The sequence below is a fragment of the Rhinolophus sinicus genome, chromosome 13, assembly GCF_057876585.1.
Source record: "Rhinolophus sinicus isolate RSI-liver-muscle chromosome 13, RSI-T2T, whole genome shotgun sequence".
Classification (NCBI taxonomy): Eukaryota; Metazoa; Chordata; class Mammalia; order Chiroptera; family Rhinolophidae; genus Rhinolophus; species Rhinolophus sinicus.
Window position 1 is genome coordinate 43,288,478 of NC_142513.1, and position 15,571 is coordinate 43,304,048.

Consider the following 15,571-nt stretch of genomic DNA (forward strand, 5'->3'; position numbering starts at 1 on the left):
TAGGTCATTAATTTTGTCAGGCAAATTCTAAATCATTAGGTTGGAAAATCCTACTACTTCTCCAACACTAAGAGGAAAAAAAACATGAATAAGGGCAGATTCTAGTCTATGAATGTGTTGAAATAAGAATTAAAATAAAATCTATTTGAACCTTATTATAGAGTTATTTCCACCATTTACCATAATAAGTAACATTAGCAATTATCAGAAGCAATAATCAGTCATATTTGAGTTTATTAAAGTCAGCATATGACATGAAATGAAAAGTCCAGTCCAAATCAAATCTCTCAGGATTAACAAATGGGGTCCTTCTGGTTAACATAGTAAGTATCTCCACCCCAAATGGGACTCTGATTTCTCCCATTCACGTTGAAGGGTGAATTGAACAAAGTGACTTAAGACTGTATTCTTAAAACTCTTTTTTTTTCATAGTTCCTTTGAGAAGTTAAAAAAGCTTTGATGAACCTTCTCAGAGACAGTATAAATACATTCATGCTTATAAAATATGGCACCAAATATAGCTCCGATTTCAGAGAAAGTTGTAAAAGTTTGTGTATCATACTCTTAGAGCCTCAAATTATGAACTTCTGAAGCATAGACATGTAAAAAAACAACATACCTCTAGAGGACGGGGTTCAGTGGGCTGCAAACTGGTGTAAACTCCCTCACACACAAGCACACTCCCACACACATATGTGCACATACAAATCCCGGAATTCAACATCAGAAAGGGGAACTGCTACACCTGAAGGCTAATCAAGAAAAACAAGAGACCAAATATATAAAATATAAGTGCATCTACGTGTGTGTGTATGTGTGTGTGTGTGTGTGTGTGTGTGTCTGTATGCACACATGCCCAAATGTCATTTGTAAGTGAATGTTTCAAAATTCTGTTCTTATTCCACAGGTTTACAATCATTAAAATTCAGCTCCAGGTTTTCTAATGGATTCTTGACTTATTTTAATGCTTACCCTGTTCATAGAGATGATGTCAATAAATTTGAGTGTTCCTATCGGAACATATCATGTGCCTCTAAGTCAATGTTTGAGTTAAATCCATGATCTTCACCCTTGTCTGATGACCACACTGTTTCAACCCAGTGCTAATTTTCCCAGTTTTTGTACCACGACTGACAAATTGCCCGGGTTGGAAACATGAGTGCTTTGATGATTTCTCTCCCTCATCAACAAACTCTAACAATTATGTCCCAAAAGATTCTCAATGTGCTCTTCCTTCCTCACCCTTTTGGATCATTGTTCAACCCCTCCCCTATACTGTAAAGTGATTCCATTTCCTAACAATCCACTCCATTTCATTCTCACACCACCACTAGTTACTTTTCTGACATGCACAGCTGATCTTACCATTGGCTACTTCTGCTTGGGAGATCCTTTAGCTCTTCTAAGAAAAACTTTTAAGCTCTTTACATTACCCGGTGTAAGGAATCCTTTCTTGGCCAGGGCACTAATCACCACACCACCTTTCCTCTACATACTCCTCTAACCAAATCACTGCCATGTCTCAACACCACGTGATTTGTCAAGCCTACATGTTGTTCTTCCTTGTGCCTTGATTTCCATCTGTGTGGCTGAGGCATTCTCATCCGTCAAGTTTCAGCCTAAATATCACACCTTTAGAGGCCCTGCCTGACCATGCCAGGCCACTCTCTCCTTCCTGCTACTGGGGCACACCTGGTTTCTATGATAGCATGTATTAAAGGTGGGGTAGCTCTTTATCTACACCTCTCTGTTTCCCCAGGATAAGGTGTGCTCCCTGAGGTGGGGCCAGAATTTAACTGATTTGACTGTGTTTCCTAGTGCCCAGCATATGCTAGGCACCTCAAATGTATTTATTCATTGAATAAATGAATTTCCACATCTCCTTCTTAAGAGAAGTGCCAGTTCATTAGTTACTCTTACCTGCACTTTAAAACGAAAGTCAACGTGCTCTTATTCAATTACCTTTTGCACATTAACATCCATATGATTTAGGTTATACATTTTCTGATGACAGGACCAGCCATGGGTAAACTAAGAAGTGTTGAAAGCTCTCTTCTCCTGGATCTCTAAGGCTCTCCTTAAACTCAAATACCTTACAGCTTTGTGTTGCTGCGTCCTATACATATATTTAGGCATGCATACATGATATTCACATGTGTGCACATATAGGCACCCTTGTGCATATGTATGTGCACATATCCGTGCATGCATACTTACATCCAGGTGTACACCCATGTGTCACGTGGGTGTCAGGCGGGGCTCTGGTCCCGCTCCCCACATAAGAACGCAGGACATGGTGAGGCCAAAAAGGAACACTCATGGAGCCATAGATAGGGGAGTCATACCACTATATTCTTGCTGGTGGCTGGGTTGGAGGCACAGGAAGCAGGAGCCACACTATCTGCAACCTGCTGTCTGCTTCCCTGCCAACCAATCTCACTTGCTAGCTGCAATCTGTTCTTGCTAGCTCAGCCACCATCTTCTTGCTAGCCCCCATTTTCTGCTAGCATAACCACGGCTGTTTTACTAGTGGCCAATGGCGCGCAGGTTACAGCTAATGGCCAACTAGTCACAGCTGATGGCCATCCAATCACAGTTGATGGTCATTTCCTACCTGAGCCAGCAGCTTTTCACATGAGGCCGAGAGCCTGGAAAATGCACTCCTGGCTCTGTCCCCACACCATGCATGTATAAAACGTGTAAAGAGGTGTCTCTGGATACACACTTATGAAATGCTGGGCTTAGTCTAGGTGCTAAGTTAACATTTCACGTACATTATCAAATTAAATATCACAATAACCTTTGAGATAGGTGTCATTTAAAAATGCAGATGTGTATTCTGGGTGAACTGAGGCTTAAAATGGTTGAATAGCATGCCCCCAGTCAGTCAACACAGGGTAGTAGTTCTGGTTTTCTTAGTTGATAATGTTTAAACCTGTTTTTTCCTCCAGTCTACTTACTATGTTTCCTATTTCTGTACCCCCTCCCCTTTACAGCATCTCTCTTCTGTTCTATGGGTAACTGATACAAGTTAACTTCTTAGTGATATATATCTCTGACAACAGGTTTGCTTTTGGGTGAGAAGTTTCTGGAACAAAGAAAAATGATGACAATCCAGTCAAACAGAATTTTAGTCACTGGAGCAGTGACTAAAGGACACTTAAAGGGAGACTGTGAATGTGCACCATTTTCAGTTGACATCAGTTTATTACTACATATTGAACACTAGTTTGATACTTGCTCATTAGGAATGGAAAGTGCTAATATTTAATTGACTTGAAATTTACTTACAAATAAATTTCTGAATTAGCTGAAAAATCAATGTACTTTTAATATTTTTCCATTTCATATACATACATAAATTGTATATTTTCTTCAAAAAATAGAAACATCTAAATCTACACATATGTGCACACACAGAAATCTTTACCCTTATAAGTCCTTGCACATTTATCCCCACATTAGGTTTTACAGGAAAAATTGGCCTACTTCCTGACAGACCAAAGAATGACCTTGTGGGGACAGAGCCCCAGAAAGCTGTTTCCAGGCTCTCGGCCTCACATGGAAAGGTGCTGGCTCAGGTAGTAGATGGTCATCAGCTGTGACTAGTTGGCCATTGGCTGTTACTGGTTAGCCATTAGCCACTGATATAACTGCTGTGGCTAACCTAGCAAGGTGTGGCGTGTTGGTGTGGTGTCCTGGCATGATGTGGCATGGCAGAGTGTGGATTACGGATTGCAGAGAGGCGGATTGCAACTAGCAAGTGAGGTTGGTTGGCAGAGACAAGTGGACAGCAGGTTGCGGACAGTGTGGCTCCTGCGTCCTGTTGTCTCCAACCCAGCCGCCAGTGACACTATAGTGGTATGACTCCCCTACCTATGGCTCCGTGGGTGTTCCTTTTTGGCCTCACCATATCCTGCGTTCCTATGTGGGGAGCAGGGCCAGAGACCCCACATGACATCCTGCATGACAGACCTCTTCTTTTATACTTCAGATGCTAGTTGCTTCTCTGAAGATCACAAACCATTTTCAGCTAAAGTCACTGAGAAGCACAAAGCAACTAGACTGTTTTACTAACTCATTCTGACAACACTAGAGGAAGTCTAAATTTTTCTGATGTTACAAGTGTCCATAAGTCGAATGAGAGACACAACAACCCTCCTGCAGCAATGAGGGGGAAAAAAATTCTAGAATGCGTTTCTCCACCTCTAAAATAAATAAATAATGCTAAGCAAAACAAAACCAAAAAATTAGGGCCCTGCAGGTAAATCCAAAGTCAACTTTGAGTTTGGGAACATTATGCTGTTTGAAGAATTTAGGAAATGTGCTTAAGTTCACTGTTGGTCTAAAAGGTACATTCATGAGTTAATCACTGACTGAGGGAGAGATACTCACAAAGCTTGTGTGAATTGCCTCCATTTCCCTCCCTCCGTGAAAGGAAGCACAGCCCCTATAGCCCACCCTGAATGTCTACCACTAGTGATAAAAGAGTGGGCTTGGAACGTGTGAGCCACTCAGGTGAAAAATGGGTAGATAACACAAGCCAGATAACAAATAACACTCCTTAAAAAAGGAACAGCCATTTAATGCATTCCTTTATCCCTATAACTTTAAGTTTTTGTTCTTCACCCAATCTGCCATAAGTCTGCAGAGAAAACATTTCATTTCTGTCACTGCTGCAGCCCTGAGGCTCATGAAATAGGAAGAGCAGTGGACTGGGACCCACGAGTCCAAGGTTCCAGCTGTGCTCTAGGAGGAATCAGCTCTGTGAGCTCACTCTAGTCACTTAATTTCCACATCTCAGTTTCCCTTTGTTATGGGATGGCCAAATAACACCTAAGCCTCTATCTACTTTAAAATTTTTGCTCTATGATCTCTCCCTACCTCTTCCCTCAATTATACCTTCAGGAAAGACAACAACTAATGTTTCTTACTATAAAAATGCTTATGCTAAAGTACATATGTACTTCTGTAGTAAAATACACTGAAAGGAGACTGGCAAGAAACTCCTCAGTCTGGGAAGGGAGGTGAAGTGAGAAATGTAGCAAGGCGGAACTTTTCCAATTTGTTCTCGATATTTTTGTATTCATTTCAAAAAAATAAATTCATGCATTACCGGTATAAAACAAACAACAACAAAAAACCCTAATGTTTCTTGAGTTCTTAAGTTTCAGTATCTTTCCATTTTTAACCTAGGAGTAGCATCACCAAAAAGAAAGTACTAGTAAGTGTCTGTTGGAGTGCAATAAATTTGGTAGCAAGAACTGTGGTCATTCTTCCATAATGAGAGTTTATGGAGATAGTGGCCTGGAGAGCTCATTTCAAGAAAACTGAAAAGTCACCCCCTTCCAGGCTGTCTGACATTTTAAAAGTTATAATTTGGGGTGGAAATCATTTTATTTTTTTTCTTGTTTTTTAAAATTTATTTTCAAGTATAGTTGACATATGTGGGGACAGAGTCTCAGAGAGAAGTTTCCAGTCCTCAGTCTCATGTGGAAAGATGCTGGCTCGGGTAGCAGATGGCCATCAGCTGTGACTGGTTGGCCATCAGCTGTAACCAGTTAGCCAATTAGCCACTGATATAACTGCCGTGACTACGTTGGTTGGTTGGTTGGTTGGCAGGCAGAGAAGTGGACCTCAGAGTGCACATCCTGTGCTTCTACTTCCTGTGTGTGTCTCACCCGGCCACCAGTGAGCCCGGGGTGCAGAAGACCCCTTGTTGGGGTGCTGGCAGGTGTTTGCTCTCTGTGTCTCCAACCCAGCCGCCAGAGAGAATATAGTGGTATGACTCCCCTGTCTATGGCCCCGTTGGTGGTCCTTTTTGGCCTCACCATATCCTGCGTTCTCATGAGGAGAGCGGGATCAGAGATGCCTCATGACACCTCATGTGACAACGTACAATATTACATTAGTTTCAGGTGTACAACAGGTGTAGTGATTAGACATTTATATACCTTACGAAATCATCACCCTGATAAGTCTAGTACCCATCTAGCCTAGAATTTCTTTTTTTTTATTAGTTTCAGGTGTACAAAACAATGTAATAGTTAGACATTTATCATTTATATCCTTCACACAGTGACAACCCCCCTCCCCCCATCCACTATCCCTCTGACATCGCACAGAGCCATTACATTTCAACTGTCTCTATTCCTAATGCTGTGCTATGCTTCTTGTAAATATATATATATATATATATATATATATATATATATATATATCAGGAAAGACAACAATTAATATATATATATATATATATATATATATAAACTTGTAGTTGACATTCATTATTGTTCAGCTTCAGCTGTAGGTATACAGTACAGTGATCAGGCATCTACATCATCCCTGAGGTGGTCTCCCCAGTAAGACAAGTGTTGTGGGGACAGAGTCCCAGAGAGCAGTTTCCAGGCTCTCGGCCTCACGTGGAAAGGTGCTGGCTCGGGTAGTAGATGGCCATCAGCTGTGGCTAGTTGGCCGTCAGCTGTAACCAGTTAGCCAATTAGCCACTGATATAACTGCTGTGGCTGCACTGGTTAGTCAGTCGGTTGGTTGGCAGGCAGAGAAGTGGACGGCGGATTGAAGGTCGTGTGGCTCTAGCCTCCAGCGAGACGATTGTGGTATGACTCCCTTACCTATGGCTCCATGGGTGTTCCTTTTTGGCCTAGCCATATCCTGCATTCTTATGTAGGGAGCAGGAGCTAAGACCACGCAGGCCACCTCGCACGACAAATGGCGCAGCGAACAGGGTCCCCCGCACTACAAATGGCATAGCGAGCAGGGTATGGTGCCGGCCTAAACTCTCCGAAGGGTGATGGAGCAGTTTGTACATGTGAAAACTCAGTCTCGGGAAGCCCATGAGGAGCAGCGCTAGAGACGGGGAGCGCAGTCTGCCTGGGAGAGACGTGACCCCCTCAGTGAATTGTTGGTCCTCTTGAGCCTCCGGATGGCATGCCGCCTTGTTGGCATAGCAGGTATCAACGGCTTTTTGGTAGTCTGCTGCTGCTGTAGGCTCTGAGGGTTGCAGACATCTTGCACTGAGGCCTCCACCCAGTTGGATGCCTGGCATGACGAGCAGGATTACAGCCAGGTAGAAATGGTGTCTGACTCTGGGCAGGAGGACAGGTGGCCCCCACACAGGGTGTGGTGCCCAGTTGTCACTATTCTCAGGAGTTGGATACCCAAGGAGGGGTGGGAGGACATGGATGGCTCTCCGGTCAGTGTGGAGAGGACCCTGCAGGTTCTGTCTGAGTGGTTGCCAGAAGAGGCGAAGGCTACAGCGGGCCATATAGGCTAGATGTTCCTCACGGCCTTGAGTCTCAACATGGAACGTGCGCTTCATGAAATAGCCCAGGTGCCAGACCAGATGTTCTGGTTGGAGGCGCTGGAAGCTCTGTTCCACCTGTTAGAAGAGGGGCCCCACAGTGGAGACTCTGAGGCAGAGGCGGAGGAAGCAAGTGGAGACAATGTAGCTCCCAACCCCCAGGCCCTGTCAATCCTGAAGCAAAGGGTAAAACGTGAGCAACCTTTGGGCCCCGGGGGCGTTGCTGCCGGCAACCCAGCTGTGACTGAGTTCACGACCTACACCCCATACACTCCCACTGAGTTGCAGGAGCTGGGGAGGCGGTACTGACAGCACCCTGAAGAGCCAGTCTCGGCTTGGCTACTACGTTTATGGGATGAGGGAGCAGACAACATTCTCTGCTCCCCAGGCGAGATGGAAAAGCTAACCTTCTTGACAGCGCATCCGTCCCTGTGACAAAGGTTACAGAACTGTCATAGGTTGTCCCACGACCAGGGCAACCATTCTCTAATGGAGTGGCTCACTGCTGCGGTACGCACAGTATGGGGACAGGCTGGCGAGCTGCCAGACACTGTGAGTCACTGGCAGTCATATACGGAACTTACGCAAATCATCCATGAAATGGGTATGAGACATGTCATTTTCAACCCTAATATGCGGGGGCCGGATGACGAGCGTTTTATAGCCAGCATGAGAGATCTGGTTTTGGATACTGCACCTGTGAGTGCTCTTGGATCCTTGGTTGCCATTCTTACACTCTATGTGGTGCGACATATCCATGAAGTTACAACTGCCATGGCCACCCTAGGGGATGGTGAAAGTCGGAGGCAAAGGAAGTTAAGACAGGAGGTCCGCGCAGTTGAGACCTGGAAGCCCAAATCAAAAGTAAAGGGGCGAGGTCGCGGGCCTCAGAGAGTAACACGCGCACAGATGTGGCGTGATCTCGTGGCAGCAGGGGTCGATTGGGAAAAACCGCACAGGCCACCTCGCACGACAAATGGCTTAGCGAACAGGGTTTCCCACATGACATAATTTTAAATGCTTAATCACATCTCTGCCTTTTTAAACATAATATCTCAAATCTGGATTATGTTTTAATAATGCTTCAGGACGACTTCCATAAAAATTTTATAATTATGCTTTTGGTGTGTGTTATGGACTGAATGTTAGTGCCTACATAAATCCTTATGTTGAAGCACTAGTCCACAACGTGATAGTACTTTAAGGGTGGGCACTCATGATAGAATTAGTGTCCTTGTAAGAACAATGGATACCAGAGTTTTCTTCCATTCGAAGGAGACAGCAAGAAGGAGGTTGCCCTCAGAACCCAACCATGCCAGCACCCTGATCTTGGACTTCCAGCCTCCAGAACTATTGTTTAAGCTGCCCAGTCTGTAGCATTCTGTTACAGCAGGCTGGACAGTCTAAGACACCGTGTTAGTAAACATTTTCGGTGCTTATATGCAGCAGCCTCTGACCACAGTTGGAAATTGCTATTTCCAACGATGACTAAGAACTAAACTAAATTCAGAGGACTATGTATAAAATGTTGAAAGCAGGCTCCAGCAGGTCTCCATTGGTGTCCCTACTGAATAGATGCATGTGTTGAGCACATGGATGTGCCATCATGTTGGCCACCAAGAAGCCACCTGCATGTGGTTGTAGCACTTGAATCTCCTGCAGCAGATGAGGCAGGTCATCAGGAGTGTGTGTGGACAAAGGCCTGGTCCCTGTTCCTGAGATGCTTGCTGGTCTTCACTGGGGCCTGAGAGGGAAATCTCAAACTCCACTGGGCTTCATTTTGTGTGGTTTTAAAACTCATTTGACATTCTTCTAAATGGTTTATATTCGTCAGGTTAGTATCAGTGTCATGAATGAGGATGAGTCTCTGCTTGAAGATCTCTATTCACTCAAAGTTTTCTACTTCAGTGTAACTTACTGTAAAACCACAGGAATCATTTATTGTTATTATCTTGCATGGTTGTGCACCTTGATTGGTCTCAGCTGGGCAGTTCTCATTCGGCATATCTCATGTAGTAACAATCAGAAGGCAACTAGGACTTGAGTCAGGACATGGAAAGACTCAAATAGCTGTCTTTATCTCTATCTCTATGTGGTCATCCCTTATGGTGTTCACTCAGGGGGCTCTGGGCTTCCAGGTGTGTGTCCTGAGAAAGAGCACAGTTGGAAGCTGTATCAGTTTTTCAAGTAGCCCTGGATAGTACACAGCATCACTCCGGCCCCAACCTACTCATTCGAGGTGAGTCATTAAGGCCAGTCCTACTCAAGGGGAGGGGATTTTCCTGCCACCTCTTGATAGGAGGAGTTTCAAAGAAAGAAGGGTCATGTTTAAACCATCACACAAGTCAATATTGGACCGCTGACCAAATTTTTGACATACCCTTCCTTCTGGTTCTTCCTCTCTTTTCTTTCCGTGGGTCACTGAGGATAGAACCAGATAGATCATTGTTCTTTCATTCATGCCTCCCATCACTGCTGTATTATTACAGTGGAAGAACAGAGGCCAGGTAATTTGAATCAATGAACCCATCTTTAATAGCAGAGCCAGCAGTAGAACCCCAGAACTCTTCAATTTTCTACAGAAAACAAGAAAATTAAATGACCCAAGCTACTACCCAAGGTTGTTCAGAGGGATTGGGTCAGGGGCTGATAGGTCCCCACCTCTGGCGTGACCACATTGAGGGTAAATGACCACTTGCACACAATATTATGGAGAGTTTATGGGGGGGTTGAGTGTTGGGGAGAATGGTGGGTTCCCCAAGCCCAGCTAGTGTAGATAGGGCACCCCACTGAGAAGGAGTTCAATGTGCAAGGTGTTTATTAAGAAGAGGCTTTGGGAGCAGAACTTGAGGAGGAGAGCCACAGTGGAATCTATTGAGCATTCTGAAATGAAGTGCCCCTTCAGAGTGGTACTCAGTGGGTCCCAAATGGCCAGGCCTTTGTAGGTATGACCCATGGTCATTGGATGCTGTGCCTAACAGGGGCATGAACTGGGCTCTCAATGAAACACACAGGGAAGATTGTCTACTGGTGACCTTCTCAGCAGCTGGAGTTCTTCCTTAACGGGGGCCATGTGGCATATCATAGGGATTTGTTGTGAATCACAAATGATAAGACCCTTGTTCCCAGAGATTCTGACTCAGTAGGTTTGGGGTGGGGCCCGGGAATCTGTGTTGCTAAAAGGCTTCCTGGGATTCTTATTCACAGCCAGGTTTCCTGCACACCACGTGGCCTGGTGGCTCTGAGGCCCTCCTGAGGCCATCGGAGGTACCAGAAGGCTGAGTTAAAGGTGCTCCCTGGGCTGAGGGTTGGAATGCAGTGAGCATCCCAAAGTCCCATGCAGCAAAGGTGAAAATCAGGCCTTGATTATCTAGATTCTCCCAAGTTCATCAGTGAATTATCGGAGCCAGGAGGTGTGTCCCTCTCACAAAGCAGAGTTGGCGAGGGTCCTGGTTCTTGCCTCTTACAGCTGGCACCCTCCAGCCAGCATTGTCACTCCCGACAGCAGGTTCTCCTTGAGAGCCTATTGAATTGAACTTTCCGCTCACTGAATTGGCTCATTCCCCAGCTGGAGAAAACAGCTCGATCATAAATATACAAAACCTGAGCTGGGAACGGGAAGAGGAGTTGCGGCTTCTTGCCTAAGTCTAGTCTGCAAAATTGACTTTTCTGTCAATGAGAACACAGCTCTGCTTTTACTTCTCCTGTGTGCTTTGGCAGATTCAGCATGGCTGTAAAATTTATCCAAGGAATACTGGCATTTATCTTGGGTTCACTTTCCCCGGCAAAGCTAATAAACAGATGGGGGCTCGCCAGGCCTGGTTAATTTGGTTAGCACTTTACAAAATACAAATGTCACCCTTTATTTCTGCAGGGATTATTTACTGCTAAATGGGAAGTTATTGGTCTGTTATATTCTAACAGGATTGTTCATACCATTTAAAGGATCCACTTCCCAATTTTTGTGAGGCACTATCCATCATAAAGGCTGAGGCCAGGGAATGCCCAGGGTGGAAAAGGACTTTATGGTATTGTCGGCAATAAAGGAATAAAATAGCCCTGCAAGGTTTGTGTGCGTACACAAAGAATACTTATCTGTAAGGACTGGAGAGAGAGAGAGAGAGAGAGAGAGAGAGAGAGAGAGAGAGAGAGAGAGAGAGAGAGAGAGAGAGAGAGGAAGAGGGGGAGGGGGAGAGGGGGAGAGAGAGAGAGAAAAGAGAAGAAGAAGAAGAAGAAGAAGAAGAAGGAGGAGGAGGAGGAGGAGGAGGAGGAGGAGGAGGAGGAGGAGGAGGAGAAGAAAGAAAGAAAGAAAGAAAGAAAGAAAGAAAGAAAGAAAGAAAGAAAGAAAGAAAGAAAGAAAGAAAGAAAGAAAGAAAGAAAGAAAGAAAGAAATCAACAAGCTCTGACAGGGAAGCTTGCAAAGGAGATCAGAATTCAGACCAAATGTCTCACCCTGATGTCTCAGAGTTTTTTGTTTTTTTTTCTTTTGTGTCCCAGCTGAAGGCACTGGGAGGATCAGAGACCTCATCCCAGCTCTGTTTACTTTGCGAACAATTGGTGATGTATGAATAATAATGCCTCCCTCTGACCATGACTAATTGAATTGCAGCATGGGGGCAGGCGGTGGTGAGGGGGCTTTGCCCGGCCAGTCCATCACTGCTGCGTCTCAAGTAGCCACAGACAGTGATTGATGCCACGGTGATTCCCAAAGAGCATCCTTGGACACCTAAGAGCAGGGCTATGAACCTGCATTCCACATTTCTATTAAACAGGGCCTCCCAGAGAGGAGGTGAATGTCAGGGAGTCAAAGATGGGTCTGGCGATGAAAATGGAGGAAGAGACAGACTGTTCCCCCATCTTCCAGCTCTCATCTGATTTTAAGAGCCCTGGTCCTAGGGATGAATGAGGAAATGTCCCCCCAATGACCACATAGGCCACAGTGGGGCCACCCCTGCTGAGGTCATGCCCATTAAAAGTATTTGGCTTATTTGGGGTGCAGTGGGAGCCCCTACTTGGAAGATAATAATGACAGAATAGCCAAAGATTTTTCCTGTAAGAGGATGTTTTGACACTAACATATGAGGTAGGAGGGGAGAGAATACAAGAGAGGGAGGGAGAGAGCTGTAGGGAGCAGTTTAAAATGGAGTCTATGACCATGTCTATATTCTAACAATGGATCTCACAGGGACCCTAACATTTGGTTGTTCTGGTTGTCTGTGCTGTGTTTACACAGCAGAACCATGCAGCTGGGACCCCAGCTCAGTCAGACTTTGTTCTCACAGTAAGAAGCTGACCCCTTGTGAACTGAGATCAGAGAAGCTTACGCTGCCCACCCGTCTCTCTGGTGGTCTGGACACAGTGGAAGTCGTCCAATTACAGGGTCACTGGTTTCCATCTCAGTTGGATATAGTCAGGCCAAGCCCCAGATTGGCATCTTTTGATGAGAGCTGTGCATACCTCCCTGGCTCTTCTTGGTGGCAGGGGCTGGCTGGAACTCAGCGTTTTGCACGCGCTTGTTCGCTGGAAGGCTACTTCCCTTATAGAGCCCCAATGAAGAGGCATCCTAGGGGGAACCCAGGGGACCATGCTTGTCTGGTATCTAGAATCTCAAACCTTTAAACTCCCTCCAAACACTCTCTGATTAATTTTCTCATCAGCTTCCTATGCTTTAAAATTAGCGATAGGTGTCACTAGCAAGAGTTAGTTTACTGCACAGACATTTCTCAGCTCTATTTCCCAAGAGAAAAATGAGATATCCTCTGTCCATTCTGACTTTACAGAAATAAAGGATTTCTTGGTCTTATAAATAAGAAGATAGTTTTTAAACTTTTAAAACGTTTCTATTTCACTTATCTATTTGTCTATCATCTATCTATCTATCTATCTATCTATCTATCTATCTATCTATCTATCTATCTATCTATCTATCTATCTATCTATCTGCATAAACTATTATAAAACCTGGAGAGAAAAGTGCTGTGCTAAGCGAGCAGTCCCTCCCTCAGGCAGCAGTAGGGTTCAGGATGCTGTTTCATGCAGCCAGGTTGCTGCAGGTACTTCTGAATCTATGCAGTAAAGTCCTCTTTCCAGTATATTCTGCCACTTAACCCCACTTGACCAACAGACAAGAAGATATTTAAGGAAAATGGTAATTTTCCTGTGCTTACACCAAATGTGAAATATTTTCAATCCATTAAATCCAGGCTGTTTCAGTCCCTGGTTTCCAATCCCCATTCCAACAAACAGGATGACCACCCCGTCGCAGGCGGTGCTCTTGGGGTTAAGATATTCCACCGAGCATCCCTTCACTCTTCTTAGCTGATATTCATGGCCACCGTTCTTGTGCTTTGAATACCAAACAAAAGGAGACAGAAGGGGTTTAACTGTGGCACAAGTGAGGAGAGGGCATGGGTAAAGAGAAGCATTTATCCCTGTAATTTGTATTTAGAAAATAAACATTCCAAACACTTGCCCAGAACACAGGCTTTTCCTTTGTTATGAAGGAGCAAGATTTATTATAAGAGAAAGAAAAAAAAAACAACCTCAGGTGAGTTGGGTCTCATGATTGAGGGGCTTTGAGTGTAGCTCCATGCACTGTCTTCAGCACCTCAACATTGCCCTGTTAAGACACATGCAAAAAATGAAGCTGGACCACCTCCTTACACCACATACCAGAATAAATTCAAAATGGAGTAAAGACTTAAATGTAAGATCTGAAACCATAAAACTCCTAGAAGAAAATATAGGAAGAAACTTTATAGCTATTACCCAGAGTAAGATTTTTACTGATATATCCTCTCGGGCAAGGAAAGTAAGAGAAAAAATAAGCATGTGGGATTACATCAAACCAAAAAGTTTTTTCACAGCAAAGGAAACCATCAATAAAACAAAAAGGGATCCTACTGAATGGGAGAACATATTTGCCAATGATGTATCTGATAAGGGGTTAATAGCCAAAATTTATAAAAAACTCACTCAACTCAACTCCAAAAAAACAAACAACCCAATTAAAAAATGGGCAGAGGATATGAAGAGACATTTTTCTAAAGAGGACATACAGATGGCAAACAGACATATGAAAAAATGCTCAACCTCACTAATCATTAGAGAAATGCAAATAAAAATCACAGAGATACCACCTCACCCCAGTCAAAATGGCTATCATCGATAAATCTACAAACAACAAGTGCTAGAGAAGATATGGAGAAAAGTGAACCCTTGTGCACTGTTGGTGGGATTGCAGATTGGTGCAGCCACTATGGAAAACAGTATGGAGGTATCTCAAAAATCTGAAAACGGAACTACCTAATGATACAGCAATCCCACTCCTAGGTATCTATCCGGAGAAATCCAAAACTCTAATTCAAAAAATTTATGCACACCTATGTTTATTGCAGCATTATACACAATAGCCAAAACATGGAAATAACCAAAATGCCCATCGGTAGATGACTGGATTAAGAAACTGTGGTACATTTATACGATGGAGTATTACGCAGCCATAAAGAAGAATGAAATCTTACCATTTGCAACAACATGGGTGGACCTAGAGAACATTATGTTAAGTGAAATAAGTCAGACAGAGAAAGACAAATACCATATGATCTCACTTTTATGTGGAATCTAAAGAAAAGACTAAATGAATGAACTAATCAGAAACAGTCTCAGAGATATAGAGGAAAAACAGGGTTGCTACATGGGAGAGGGGGAGGGATAAGGGGGAAGGTGAGGGGATTAGAAAGTACAATTGGTAACCACAAGATTGCCATGAGGATATGAAAGTCAATCTGGGGAATGTAATCTATAATGTTGTAAAGATTTTGTAGGGTACCCGATGGACACTTATCCCATTAGGGAGACCACCTCAGGGATGATGTAGATGCCTGATCACTGCACTGTACACCTGAAGCTGAAGCTGAACAATAATGAATGCCAACTACAAGTTTATATATATATATATATATATATATATATATATATATATTATATAGTTACACTATATATAGTTATAACTATATATATATATGTACAAGAAGTGGAGTATTAGGAATAGAGACAGTGGAAATGCAATGGCTGTATGCGATGTCAGAGGGGTAGTACATGGGGAGAGGGGGTTATCACTGTGTGAGGGATATAAATGATAACTCTCTATTACATTGTTTTGTACACCTGAAACTAAAAAAAAAAAAAAAAAAAGGCATTGCCCTGTTAAAACTTCACACATTGGATATAGATGCCATCTACACACCA

The 15,571-nt window shown here is 43.7% G+C and overlaps 1 long non-coding RNA gene across 5 annotated transcripts in view; it reads right to left on the reverse strand.

The window, feature by feature from the left end:
* Window positions 1-15,571, reverse strand: part of LOC148756056 (uncharacterized) — a 187,881-nt gene that overhangs the window by 11,255 nt on the left and 161,055 nt on the right. Inside the window, exon 4 of one of the 5 annotated variants that reach the window (XR_016018237.1) lies at window positions 13,356-13,940. The exons of the other annotated variants lie outside the window; for them this stretch is intronic. This is a non-coding gene — a long non-coding RNA (uncharacterized LOC148756056). Of the gene's footprint in view, window positions 1-13,355; window positions 13,941-15,571 lie in introns of those variants that run through there. 5 annotated transcript variants of the gene reach the window in all.